Consider the following 14,868-nt stretch of genomic DNA (forward strand, 5'->3'; position numbering starts at 1 on the left):
TTCTCCGGTAACAATCCCTCCTCAAGCTGACTCCAGACTAATAATCAAGTCTACAGTCCGTTTAGATCCGGATCTCACCGTTTTATGTAAAAGTTTAAGAAAAAGATGGAGATAAACATAGGTTTTAGCTTGAAAAGTTTATATCTAGCATAGATTTAGTGTAAAACGTATGAAATTCCTTAGATCTGAGCTAGATCTTGGCTAGAATGATATCACACAACAGTTTGGTACAAACCGCCATGGTGACATCATCTTCAAGAGCTCAAATCTTGAAGATTTCACAATGAAAGTGAGATTTCAAAGGAGAATCTTGTAGAGAATGATGTGTAGATTAAAGATGTACAAGAATCTAGTGTAAAACGTAACGAAATCGCCAAGAAATGGAAGAAAATAGGAGTGCGTGCGTCTGGTCGAGTGAGGCTGTCACATCAGTAAGAATGATGATGTGACAGGCCTATTTATAGTGTGAGAATGAGTGAAGGCGGTGTGCACTCGGATTGGATGGCGGCTCGGTCGATTGGCCATCCGATCGGTTGGCCACTCGATCGGATGGCTATCCGATCGGATTGCCATTCGACCAATCCCATCTTGGCGTTCAACCGTCTTTGATTCGTTTTGCGAGTTAGATTAAGAGTTGCGTATTATTGGGTAATAGTATAACTAGATTATGGCAATAACAAAAGGTTTCCATAGTTTTCATAGTTTCCGCCAGTGACAAGACTCCAGTCCCTCGTTCAACCAAGTCTCAAGTTTTACAAGCCTCAAGATTCAAGCACCAAAGTATGCAGATTTAGACATTCCAAGTATATAGATTTAGGCATTCCAAGTATATAGATTTAGACATTCTAAGTATATAGATTCAGCATAAAATTCACCAAGTATCAAAAGTAACAACGACTACATAGTTCAGGGACTAAAATTGACAATATCCCAAAAGTCTAGGGACGTAGGTGTTACAATCCCTAGCCTTGTGCTAGTAGTAAGATCCTTCTAATCCCATTTAACATCTTGTTATGTTGGTTAAAGTATATGTAAATCACCAATCATGAAGAACATAAAGATCAAGAACATAATCTTTAACATAAGACTAAAAATCATCATGAACTATGTTGTTTAAGTGTTTATATGCTTCTTGATTGTTGATTGTTTGTGTTAATGATGTTAAACATCATATGAACCTTGCTAGATTGTGATTAAAGACATGATCTAGCAAGATGAGAGGATGATTATGTTATAAATCAAGATGATCATCCTTATGTGTAAGCATGAACTTGAAGTAAGAAGTGTTTTCTTGAATAATGATGATCAAAGTATAATATAAGTCTTGTAAATGTGTGATTCAAAAAGGATTTTCTCAAGAAAACTAAGTTAAATTACAAGATTTACATAACCATGGTTTTTAAGGAAACTAATCCCATTTTTAGTGGTTTATTAAGTGTAGAAACATGTTACTAACAAGTAAAATTCAAAAAGAAATATTTTTAGAAAATCATTTTACAAGTTGTAAAGATCTAAAATCTTCAAGAATGATGTTTTTAAACAAATAACCACACTTTAAAGGGTAATTAAGCTTACTAAACACTCTACTAAGTTACTATAAATTTTTATAAATTTTCAAGTTCAAGAAGTAGTGTATATGGCTTATTTTGGCACTTGGTAACTATTGTTTGCTTTGTTGATGAATTGTGATGATTTTTAAAAGAAAATGATATGCTTTGAAGGCATGGAAACTGTCGGTGCACTTGTGTCTGTACTTTGTCTGTATTTTGTAATGTATAAAACGATGTCTTTTGTCTGTTGTGTTTACGTCTTTTGTTGTATTTGTTTAAGTGTTGGAATGTATGTTTGACCAAGTCAACCATCCTCCTGGTTTGACTTGGCCAAACAGTCAACACCTTGTGTTTAATATGTATGCTTCGAAGGATGTCATCGAAGGATGGATTGTATCCTTCGATGACCTCGAAAGACATCTTTCGTTGGATACTTATGGACCTCGAAGGATATATCATCCTTCGAGGTACATATGGATCCTTCGATATCTTTCGATGGACATTCTGGTCGATAGATGATCCTTCGACCAGAAATCCTTATCCTTCGTGCATGTAAACTGGTATGGGTATATATATCCCATGTGGGTTTCACTTCACAGTTAGTTGTTCAAGTTCATATTGAGAGCATTTGTGAGTGAACCAAGGTCTTGTAAGAGAGCATTTCAGTTTGGTCAAGGGCTGTAACCGTGTCCACTGAAATACAAGAGAAAACTTTGATATATTGCTTGTCTACTCTTTCTCTTTGTAATCTTTGCTTTCATCTAAACTACGGTTTGCACTCTAGCTTGGATTCCACATTTGCTAGTGTGTTAAACATAACAAGGAATAGGTTTATCCTCAACCTCCGAGGGACCTACAAGTGGTATCAGAGCCGTGGCTCTTTTCCTTGTTAAAACCGGGTTTGTGCAAGAATTTTGGTTGTGTTTGGACAAAAACTTTCTTGGTTTAGCACCCACTTTTAGTGTGTTTCTTGCATTTCTAACCATAAAAACGTGTTCTAAACTAACCGGGTGTGTTAAGGGAAGGTTTGGGTAACTTAAAAATCGTGTTCTAAAAGGTTTGTATTTTCCGGCCAAAATTCCGGCTAAACTCCGGTTGCTTGGTTGTGGATAAGAAACTTCGTTTTTGGGCATTATTTTGAAAGTCAAATCTGACTTGGTGAAAAGTTGGTGCAGAAGCATCCCTTCTGCCGAAAGTTGGTTCACCAACCACATCACCTTTTCACCAACCAGTCGTCCTTTCTGTCAGTGTGTCAGACGTGTTCGAAAGATATCTTTCGAACTCGAAAGATCATCCTTCGATCAAGGAGATTCGACAGATAACCATCCTTCGAACATCTTTCGAAGTCAGTGTGTTGTCTTTCGAGTCAAGGAATCTTTTCGAAAGATACATCCTTCGAGTTACTGTTTTCCTTCGAAAGATAAGGATCCTTCGTGTAGGAGAATCTTTCGAAGCTATTGTTCAAAACTCAACAGTGATCCTTCGAACACTGTTGATCCTTCGAACAAGTGTCATCTTTCGAGCATCTTTCGAGTCTTATCTGTTTAGACTTAACAGTTTGTGATTTTCAGGTCTTTCGATCCTTGATCCTTCGGCTGTTTGTTATCCTTCAAAGTTTTAACATAGTTTGTGAAAATTAATTTTTTTTAATCAATTTTCACCTAATATATTAAATATAAAATGGGAACAAACGGTCAATGGGATCCATCTGCGTGGACTACAACAACTTTGACTCCACAGTCATCATCTACGCAATCATCAGCCACGCAATCTGCGCCAGAATTCAACAAAACTGCATGGATGCAGGCTATTGCCCCACCTCAAGCTGCAATGATAACTGCAAATCAATGGGCATTGGTCACAAATCAAAGCAGCAGCATTCAAGCCATGATGCAAAACGACAGTGAAACTGGTACAAGCACAAAGCCGCCAAAACTAAATCACATCAATGATTGGGGATGGTGGAAAGAAAGGCTGAGAACTTATGTTCAGGGGCAAGGTCAAGATCTATGGATGTGTTTCTTCACTCCATTTGAAAATGAGTTGGAAGTTGCAGGATCAAATCCAGAAACTTACAGCACAATGTCTGATGATGATAAGAAGAAGTTTGAGTTGGAAAAGAAAGCATTCATGATTCTCACGCAAGCTCTTCACAGAGACATATACCACCAGTTTGTTTATTGCACGACTACTAAAAGCTTGTGGGATATGCTCACGTTACGGTGTGAAGGAAACACTCAATCAAGGAAGATCAAGCAAGAGCTGCTGAAGAAAGAGCTTGAAGGTTTCATGTGTATGGAGAACGAGGGTTTGGCAGAATTATCTACAAGATTCCATCATCTGCTGAGTGAAATGTTTGCCTTCAGAGTCACTGCCACTCCACAAGAAATGGTGAAGAGATTTGCTGATGGCTTACCAGCAAAATGGAGCGGTTATCTTGAGATTCTCAAAGAAAACGGTGTTCTGGACACAATCACCGTTTATGAGCTAATACAGAAATTGGAAAACAAAGATGTGGAAGAAAAGCTCAAGGCGAAAAGAACAATCACTCCTCAGAATCCAGAGATGTATTTTGGGATTGCAGGTGGTATTACTGGAGAAAAGCCAGCTTCTCAGCATGCTAAGCTTCAAACAGCATTCATCTCCAACACCGGACCTTCAACAGCAAATCAATTTGATCCTTCAGCATACACGATGATGTATTCAAGACCAGATTCTTCTTCTCAACAACAACAACAACAGACAGCTCAACAATTCACACCACCGCCTTTCTTGGATCCAAACAGAGCTCAACAGCAACAACCACAACAGCAAGGATTTTATGGAAGTTCTTCAAGCTTTCAAGCTACTTCCAATCCGAACACTGTCAGGTTGGACACTTCAAACTTTTCAAAAGTCAGTGTCGAGATAGCCAAGGAGCATATGGAGATGTTGAACACCTTGGTTAGTGCTTACTGTGGGTTGGTTGCAGGTCGGATTGGAAATATCAATCTAACCAACGAAGATTACCAGCAAGTTGATAAAGAAGAGTTTGAGATGATGGATATAAAATGGGCTCTTGCTAGTGCTATTCGAAGAGCAAAGGAATTTATGGAGAGAACGGGGAGAACCAACTTGGAAAGCAACAACAACACCAAGTATGGTTTTGATAAGAATGCTGGCACCTGCTTCAACTGTGGTGAAAAGGGTCACTTCAAGCGGGAATGTCAGAAGCCACCTAAGCAAGGCAATCAGAATCCTTTCAGGAATCAGAGACAGCCTCAGCAGCAACAGAACAATTCTGACAGACAAATAGTTCCCGTGGGAGGAAATACATCTGGATCCACAAACTCTAATCCCCACAGAGGATTAGTTGTTCAAGCTGATGAGATTTGCAACTGGAATCTTCAGCTTGGTGAAGGAGGAAATGGTGGAACAGCATGTTATGCTAAGGTGGTTGAAAAGGTTGAAGAACCCGTGTCTGCTGGTGAATCTTCAGAAGATGAAGATAGCTCGGGTTATAGTGGAAGTTTGGATGGGGAATCACTTGATGCTGGTGATTTATCAAGTGAGGCTTTAGACTTGGAGGTTGATGAGCTCTTGGCTGACGCTGAAGCATTATGCAAAAGAAGATCTATTCTTTGCCAGAAAGCTGCTGGAACTTCCGAGAAGCTTTCTCAATTTTTCTCTGAAGATGGATCTTTTTCTTTTCATACAGCCTTCATGGCTCATATTGAAGGACAAACCTCTCAGGTATGTGATTCTAAACCTGACTCTATTTCTGCTACTGTTGAATGTGCTAAATGTTTAGAATATGCAGAAAAGGAAAGTCTGTTTGAAATCACACACAAACACAATCAAGAATTGATTGTTGATCTGTCTAAAGCAACTGAGGCTAACATGTTTTTAACCAGAAATGAAAAGGAGTTTAAAGCAACAATTGCGTCATTAAAACATGATGTTTCTGAATTACAAAAGGCTGTTTTGAGAAAACAACATGCTAATAATAATCTAATTGACACAATTGAAAAACAAATGGTAGAGTTAGCTACAGCTCGATGCGAATGTGAAACAATCAAGCAGAAATTGGAAAGCTATTCCAATTCCCGCTATGTTTTGGATCACATTATTGATGTTCAAAGGAAAAAGGGGGATGCAAAATGTATTGGTTACAAATCATGCCCTCCCCCGATGAATCACAATTACTCAAAGTTGCCTAATGACGAGGATATGCCCCGTTTTGAACCTACTGTGCCACTCGGTCTAGATGACTTTGCAGCAGGCCTCGGGTTCACAACTGGTACATCATCCTCAGGTCAATCAGAATCTGAGAACGTGACAGATACATCGTGTGTTAAGGAATAGAGTCCTCCCATTATTGAGGATGCTGATTCTTCAGACGATGAATCTGAAGAAATTGTGAAACAACAGTCTGACTCGGTTACAACAGATATTCCTATCGAGAATCACATTCTGTGTGATCCACCAGTGAAACCGAGTAAGACTGAAATGTCAAAGGCAATGAAATCCCTTGTAGTTAGCTCTGAAGGGAATAACTTGTTGTATACGCTCAAAGGAGATAGCAAAATCTACTCTGACAAAGATTTTCCAATTAAAAATGTAAATCAAGATTTAATTGATCAAATTTTTGAAGGATGTACTGATAAGTTTTTGGGGAACAAAGGTGGAAAAGTAACAGTCACTCAATGTGATCCAATTCCGTGTGAACAAATTAGAAAACAATACAGAAACCAAAAACTACCAATTGAGCGAAAACAACAAGTCAACTCCGGAAAGGGTAAGGTACAGGGAAAGAAAGCTCAGAACAAGAATGTTCAAGCACCAAAAGTTCAGCAGCCTAAGACTGAACAACCAAAGGTTCAACAACCTAAAGTTGAATAGTGTAAGGCTACTCAACCTAAGGCTGCACAACCTAAAATTCCACAATCTAAGGTTGAGCAACCTAAGGTTCAAAGGGTGCAAAACAAAAGAGCTCCTGTCAAGAAAAGAGAACAGAAATTGAACTTTGTTGGATCAAAGGGTACGGACAAACTTGAAACATTTCAAAATAAATCTAACATTGATTTTATAAAACAAGTTAGAATTTTAAAGAGAAATGATGAGAACAATTATACCCAACACACCAATGGATGTGACTTAGGTCCAAGCACATCTAGATCACAAAGTTCAGTATCTGGTTCTTCGTCTGGTCATCAACACGTTTCTCCGAGGTTTGTAGAGCGGAGAATGTGTTTTGAATGTGGAACAGTTGGGCACATTGTAAGATACTGCCCATACTTGCAAAAATTGAAGGGAAAAACAAGTGCTCCCCAAGAAACCAATTACCAAAAACAACCGGTTTCCCCGAAACAAGACCCACGTGTCTTGAAAGAAAGGGAAAAGAAGGTAAAACAAAAGAACAAAAAGGTAATTGAGAAGGCCTTAAAATCAGAGGTCAAGGATGAAAAACCTGTACAAGCTAAACCTACAAATGTAAAACCAGTAAATACAAAAACAATTAATCCAAATACTGGTAAAGGACAACAAGCTTGGAAACAAAAACAGGTAACTAAGTCAGGGGGAGCACCAGAGGTTTTATTTCCTAATCATCAAGTGATTGAGATCACTTTCCTTGATGATCAAGGACGACCCAAGTCAACAAAGGCTTGGGTCCCCCTCTCAAACTGATGTGTTAATTGCATGTGCAGGCGGCTCCAGGAGGAACTATTAATAGTCTTTGGATTGTTGATAGTGGGGCTTCCAGGCACATGACAGGCAACTATCGTCTTCTTTTCGATGTGCGAAGTATAAGAGGAGGATATGTTGCGTTTGCTGGAGACAAAGGAGGGTATATCACCGGCGAGGGAATGATCTCAAATGGAATTGTGAGTTTCGACAAAATCAATTATGTGCAACAGTTGGATCACAATCTCCTGAGTGTTTCTCAAATCTGCGACAAGAAGTTCACCGTGCATTTTGATGATGCCGGTTGTTATGTGCTGAAGCCAGGTTTCAAGATTCCCACTGAATGGATTCTCTTATCAGCACCAAGAGTTAATGATTTGTATGTCCTTGATATGAGCCAAGCAATAACTCAGTCAAAACAAGTTACTTGCTTTATTTCAAAAGCCACTGAAAAGGAGACGATCTCTTGGCACAGACGAATGGGTCACATTCACCTCAGAAAAATGAATCACCTTGTCAAAAACAATTTGGTGAGAGGTGTTAATGTAAAAAATTTTCAACTTCATGATGTCTGTGTGCCATGTCAAAAGGGAAAGCAGACCAAGAAATCTCATCCATTGAAGAAGGTTAACACTGTCAACATGCCACTCGAGCGTTTGCATATGGACCATTTCGGCCCAGTCAAACACAAGAGTGTGCACGGAGAAGTTTTCTGCTTGGTAGTTACTGATGACTATTCAAGATTCTCATGGGTTGACTTCATGGTCCACAAGAGCGAGACTCCAGAAATTCTGAAGAATTTGATCACCTTGTTGGAAAATCTGTATAATCTAAAGGTGAGGCGAATTCGAAGCGACAACGGTACCGAGTTCAAAAACAGGGTTATGGATGAATTTTGCACTACAAAAGGAATCCTTCATGAATACAGCTCTCGGTACACGCCACAACAAAATGGAGTCGCTGAAAGAAAGAACAGAACCTTAATTGAGACTGCAAGAACCATGTTGGTTGAGTCTCAGCTTCCAGTTTGATTCTGGACTGAAGCTGTTGCCTCGGCTTGCTACACGTTAAATAGGGTTCTCACAGTGAAAAGACATGGAAAAACGTGCTTCGAACTCCTACACAAGAAGACTCCTGACTTGGAATATCTAGAACCTTTTGGTGCACCATGTACCATGATTGAACCTGATGGGAAGTTTGGTGCCAAAGCTATCGAAGGTTACTTCCTTGGGTATGCTACTCCTAATCTGCGAGTATGGAACCTGACTACCAAAAGAATTGAAGAATGGGGTGAAGTAAGAGTTCAAAGATATTCTAATCCTCCGAAGCCTTCTGGAGATCCATGGATGTTCGATTATGATGGTCTTTTCGACTCATTTAATCTGCCGACATTTGATGATGACAATGCAATTGCTCAAATGTTGTCTGAAAGCGAGAATGCGACTGGCTCTCAGTTAGCTCGTCCAATCATTGTTGACTCACAAGCATCTTCTTCTGTCAACAATCTCGCTTCAAATGAGGTGTTTAATGATGCTGTCGATTACAATTTGTCATCGGAAGATGAGGAGTATGTTGATGCAAATGATGGTGAAGCACTGCGTCCGGTTCAAGGTACTTCAGAAGCAACGGATCCGGTGTCTGCGCCAATTATCCAAGAAGAAAATGCATCATCTTCTACAACTCACCAGCTTCAGAATGATATCGGGAATTTAAATATCAATAACTTGAGGTCAAATGTTGAAGTTCCTCCAGTTTCTGAAACCCGAATTCATAACATTCATCCTCAGCAGAATATTATAGGTGATGTTCTCAGTGGTGTAAGGACAAGGAATCAAATCAGAAATAACGAAAATGCTGGCTTGTATGCTGAGATACGAGAATCGAGACAACAAAATGATTGGTCTTTCGCCTGCTATGTTAGCCAAGAAGAGCCTAGATCTTGGAAGGAGGCATTGAAAGATGATTCCTGGGTGGAAGCCATGCAAGAAGAACTTCAGCAGTTCGAGAAGTTGGGCGTATGGAAATTGGTTGATAGGCCCGACAACTACAAGAAGATCGGAACTCGCTGGGTGTTTAAGTGCAAAAAGGACGACCGTGGGATTGTTGTCCGAAACAAAGCAAGGTTAGTGGTTCAAGGCTTCAGTCAGATTGAAGGTATTGACTACAATGAAGTGTATGCACCTGTTGCTCGTCTGGAGGCTATTAGAATCTTTCTAGCCTACGCATCCTTTAAGAAATTCAAGGTGTACCAGATGGATGTTAAAAGTGCTTTTCTACACGGAGTAGTCGAAGAGGAAGTATATGTCGAGCAACCACCGGGGTTTGAAGATCCATTACATCCTGACAGGGTTTTACTACTTAACAAGGCATTATATGGTCTTCATCAAGCACCTCGGGCTTGGTATGAAACGTTGTCTACCTACCTGCTGAGCAATGGCTTTAGACGGGGTTTGATCGACTGTACCCTCTTCATCAAAGAAAAAGGTGAAGATCTTCTGTTGGTACAAGTGTATGTCGATGACATTATCTTTGGTTCTACCGATGATAAGTTGTGCAAAGAATTTGAGAAGGTGATGCAAGATCGATTCGAGATGAGTGCGATGGGTGAAATGACGTTCTTCTTGGGTTTGCAAGTTAATCAGTCCGAATCTGGAATTTTTATCCATCAAACCAAGTACATCGGAGACATCTTGAGCCGGTTCCAGATGTCCGATTCGAAGCCAATTTCTACTCCTCTTCCGCAGAATCACGGGATTACTCCGGATGAAGAAGGGGATGATGTGGATTCTTCACTTTATCGTGCTATGATTGGATCATTAATGTATCTCACCGCATCAAGACCCGACATTATATATCCAACTTGTCTTCTCGCTAGGTATCAAGCGAATCCGAAGGTCTCTCACTATGCTGCTGTCAAAAGGATTTTTCGTTATCTGAAGAGTTACCCTGACACCGGGTTATAGTACCCTAAGGATGATAACTTCGATCTCAAAGCTTTAAGTGATTCTGATTTCGGCGGCTGCAAGAAAGATGGAAAATCAACTACAGCAGGATGTCAGTTCTTAGGCAATCGCCTAGTCACTTGGCAATGCAAGAAGCAGACATGTGTGGCTACGTCTACATGTGAAGCAGAATACATTGCTGCGTCTAGTTGCTGCTCCCAGGTTCTATGGATCCAACAACAGATGCGGGACTACGGTTTTGAATTCCTAACTACTCCTATTTATGTTGATAATGAGGCTGCCTTACAGATCACTAGAAATCCTGTACAGCACTCGAAAACGAAGCACATCGATATTAAATATCACTTCATACGTGATTGCTTTGAAAAGAGACTTATCGATGTGGTTCACATTCATACTGACCACCAACGTGCCGACCTTTTTACCAAAGCATTTGATAAATCAAGATTTGATTATTTACTTTTGGTAAACGGCATTAAGGTGAAGCAAGAGTAACCGACATCAGGAAATCGTTTTTGTAAATATTTTTCTAAAAATCAAAAATCCAAAAATATTTTTATTTTATTTTTGAATTTTAGGGGGAGAAAGTTTCAAGAAAAATACAAAAACATTGAAAAACCACAAAAATACAAAAATATGTCTTTAATTTATTTACTTTCTGCATTTAAGGGGGAGTAAAATTCTGAAAAACACAAAAACAATAGAAAAACAAAAATGAGTTTCTTGGTAATATAAGGGAAAGTGATATTACATCAGAGGTCGGTTGAAACATGTTTCTAAAAATCAAAACGAAAAGAAAATGATAAGTAGCTCTACTAATGATGTACCGGTAGACTCACGATCATTTTAAAGTATGCAGGAGATATAAACATAACAGACTGAAAACCGGGTGGGAACCGCTCATTGGCGTATGGTCTTGGTACCGAAATTTCGTTTGATAGATTGCCGAGGTTCTGAGATATTCGGGGTTTATGCTGTTTATCATCTGGGTATCATGGTTGTTTCTATTAAAGACAAAGTCTAAGTTCTTCCATGATACCATACATACGTGTACATATTTCATACTGCATTCGACCTCAATAAGTGATAAACAATCACATGTCCATACAAAATAAGTGATAAAATATCACATCTATCCGGGAGTCAAGTTCGTCTCTCTGCTGTACGGAAGTACTGACCTGTTCACGGACTTGCTCCTGTGCCCTCATGCATCGAAAATCAAGTTCCTCATCAATAAGTGATTCTATCACATAGGGCTTGTTTTCAACTCTAATAAGTGACTTGTTCACATTGTATATATATACGTTAAAAATGGATGATAAATGGTATACTCCCCAGTATGATGAATCTCGTGCATACCTTGATACGGGAATGTGTCGTGAGTGGATGAACACCGGTCGGTAAGTATAATTCATACCTTAAACATATCTCATTGTATTATGATTACACTTGATTGTTGAGTTTAAGTGGATAACAATATCGGTAATTGTGGTAGAATACTTATCAACTTCTGTAAAAGAATTAAAAGGAAATGTGTTTTGACAGAAGACCGTCAGCTGATATGATTCTCTTCACCAGAAATTCGCAAAAATATTGTTGTGTTTGTACATATTTATTTACTGCTTTATTTTTTAAACAGTTTTTGTCGTTTGGTGCATATCAGCACGACATTAGCGGTGATGTCGTTTGATAACATTCAAAGGATTTTAAAATTGTTGCCTTTTATTTTATCAAATCACAAAATCCAAAAAGATTTTCAATTTAACATTATTCTTGATTAACTGATGTTGGTGCTTGATCCGATACCTGACAAGCCGAGATACTTCATAAAACTATCCTTTGCAGAACTTCATAACGGACAACTTTTCAAAATGGTCATTTCTGAAAAACCTCCAAAATGTGAAGGTTTTAAATTGAAATTCCCAAAAATCCAAAGTGTTGGTGGGAAATCTGATCCTTCGAGGAAGCAATGGCCCTCGAAAGATCAGATGGTCAAGAAAGTCAACGAAAGTCAATCATCTCAGTCGAAAGATGTTTTGGTCAACGAAGGATTTGACCAAATTCATCCTTCGAGCTGATCAGATCTTTTGAAAGATGTTTTAGATCGAAAGATACCTTTCGAAGGATTTCAAAAATATCTGGTATCCTTCGATCCAGATCTTTCAAATATCTGGATCCTTCGAACCATATATGGATCCTTCGAACCCAAAGGTCATCCTTCGAGACAGTTTTACATCTTTCGAATGGTTTTGGGTCCTTCGAGGCGGTTGGACTTTCGAGGTCAGGGTATATAAAGGGTCTTCTTCTTCATTCATCATTATCAGTTTCAAAAATTCATCTCAAAACCTCTCATCCTTCCGAAACACTGCCGAAATTTTCTAAAAATTGTTGATTTCAGGATTTGTAAGCATCACTCGGTAGGATGATCATGTCTTAATCCCTTAACAAACATTAAAACATACAACTTTATGAATATTTCATTGATCATGTTATTTAGTGTTCTTACTCTTAGTTTGTGAAACTCTAAATGATGTATGATGAATGTAGTGAACAGATGTTATAAACATGATAGTTATAAGATTCTTATGATTGTAATGGTTATAACAGGTTTGTGTTTGAATATTGTTGTCAGAATGTTTGGTTTGGGTTAAACAGGGGATGTTTAGGGTTTATGATCAAATTGATACACATGTGTTTGTGTTCATGTCCGGATTGGGTAAAAATGTTGATGGTATGAAATGGTTGTAGTGTGGTGTTTGTCTGATATAAAAAACACTTGAATCCAGTTTAAACTTTCACCTGAAAAACACTAAACACCCACCGGAAAAACACTAAACACCCACCGGAAAACATACCGTTGAACAGTGATGCCGGAGATCAAAACGAAGGATGATGACTCATCACCTATATAGATGGGCTGAACAACATCCTTCGAGGTGAGTCTCGAAAGATGTTAGATATCTCGAAGGATCATCCTTCGATTGATCAATCCTTCGAATGATCAAGACATCTTTCAAAATTCTTGATTGTTCGAAAGATGATCCTTCGATAAAGCTGACATCCTTCAAGATAAGTGACATCTTTCGAGCTTGACTAACATCCTTCGAACAGATTGCCATCCTTCGTGCCATAATTCAATCCTTCGATGGATAATTTGGATCCTTCGAAGAGTTCAACACTTAGAATTTTTCAAGAAATTGAAAATTTTCTAAGTGTGGAATTCCATTGTTGACTGTTTGACCTTTTCTTATTACGTGTCAATGTGATGTGCAGAAATGGCACCAAAGGCAGCGAAAAAGGAACGGGCAAAGCCAACAAAGAAGGTGAAATCTAGACATAACATGGCTGCATATTTACAACCGGTAGGCAGTATCAGTCCGGAGTTTACTGGCATCATGGAGTACCTTCACCGCTCGCGCATCAATTATGCTATCACAACGCAATACATTGCCTATCAGTCGCACATCAAGGCGTTTTGGAGTTCAGCTGTGATTGAAACGGTAGAGAATAAGGAAGTGATCAGGGCAACAGTTGCTGAAAAACCCGTGGTTATTACAGAAAACACTATCAGAGAACGTCTACGGCTTGGAGATCAACCGAAAGATCCTACTTCTATAGATTTACAATGTCAACGGGGGTTACTGATGAGGCTGCGGTACAGCGACGACGTTCTTGCCAATCAGATCAACAAGAAGTATATGCCGCTTCGATACAAGTTCCTGTTGCATATTCTTATTCATTGCCTAAGCAACAAGCGTTCTGGGTATGATCTGTCACCGATCGATTTGACTGGATTGTTTACGGCGCTGATTCTGAACAAGCCGTTCAACATATCTCGGTATATCTTCGACAATCTGAAGGAAAACGCTCGAAGGCCACTTCCGTCTGCAACACAGCGAACATCCACCAAATTCTGGTTATATCCCAGGTTTCTGCAGATGATGATAGATGATCAGATTCCTGATCTTGCTAAAGCCGAGGCAGATGTTCTTCCTGTTAATCGAATGAATGAGCGTACTCTGCTGATATTCAAGTCTATGGCCGCCTATAAGGAATCGGACCCAATTAGGAAACTTATTGGTCATCTTAATATTCCTGGCTATGAGGCACCGCAGAACAACAGATGGCGCCGAGACGCGAGGGATTCTGATAATGAAGAGCCAAAGTTAATCGCTATGGCTGATACGCAGCTCGGAGCTAAACATGGAATCAAAGCAACAAGAAGGTCTGCTGGCAGTTCTAGTGCTGCAGCACGTGTTGAGGTTGATGTCAGTGTTGTTGCTGAAGAGGTTCAGGAAATGTCTGTGGATCCTGATGTTCGTACTGGTACTGGTGGTGATGGTGGTGCTGTGGTTGTTGAAACACGTGGTAGTGCTGGTGGTGCTGGTGGTGTTGCTGGTCAGTCTGGTACTGTTGCGACTGACAAGGGTAAAGGCAAGATAGATGAGGCGAGGAAGCTAGTTGATGAAAGCAGTTCATCTTCTGAAGAGGAAGGAGGTTCTGATGATGGTGATTCTTCGTCTGAGGATGATAATCCTCCTCCCCCAGGGATGATGAAAGTCTTTGATAAACGCGGGAACCCCCGGTTTGTGCGTATAAAGAAGACGGGTGATACTGGAGACTCTGACAAGGATGAAGATTATACGCTTACTTCTCCGGGTTTTCTTAAGAAGAGGAAGGCAAAACGACAG

Source organism: Helianthus annuus, chromosome 15 (assembly GCF_002127325.2).
Source record: "Helianthus annuus cultivar XRQ/B chromosome 15, HanXRQr2.0-SUNRISE, whole genome shotgun sequence".
In the NCBI taxonomy this organism is placed as follows: Eukaryota; Viridiplantae; Streptophyta; class Magnoliopsida; order Asterales; family Asteraceae; genus Helianthus; species Helianthus annuus.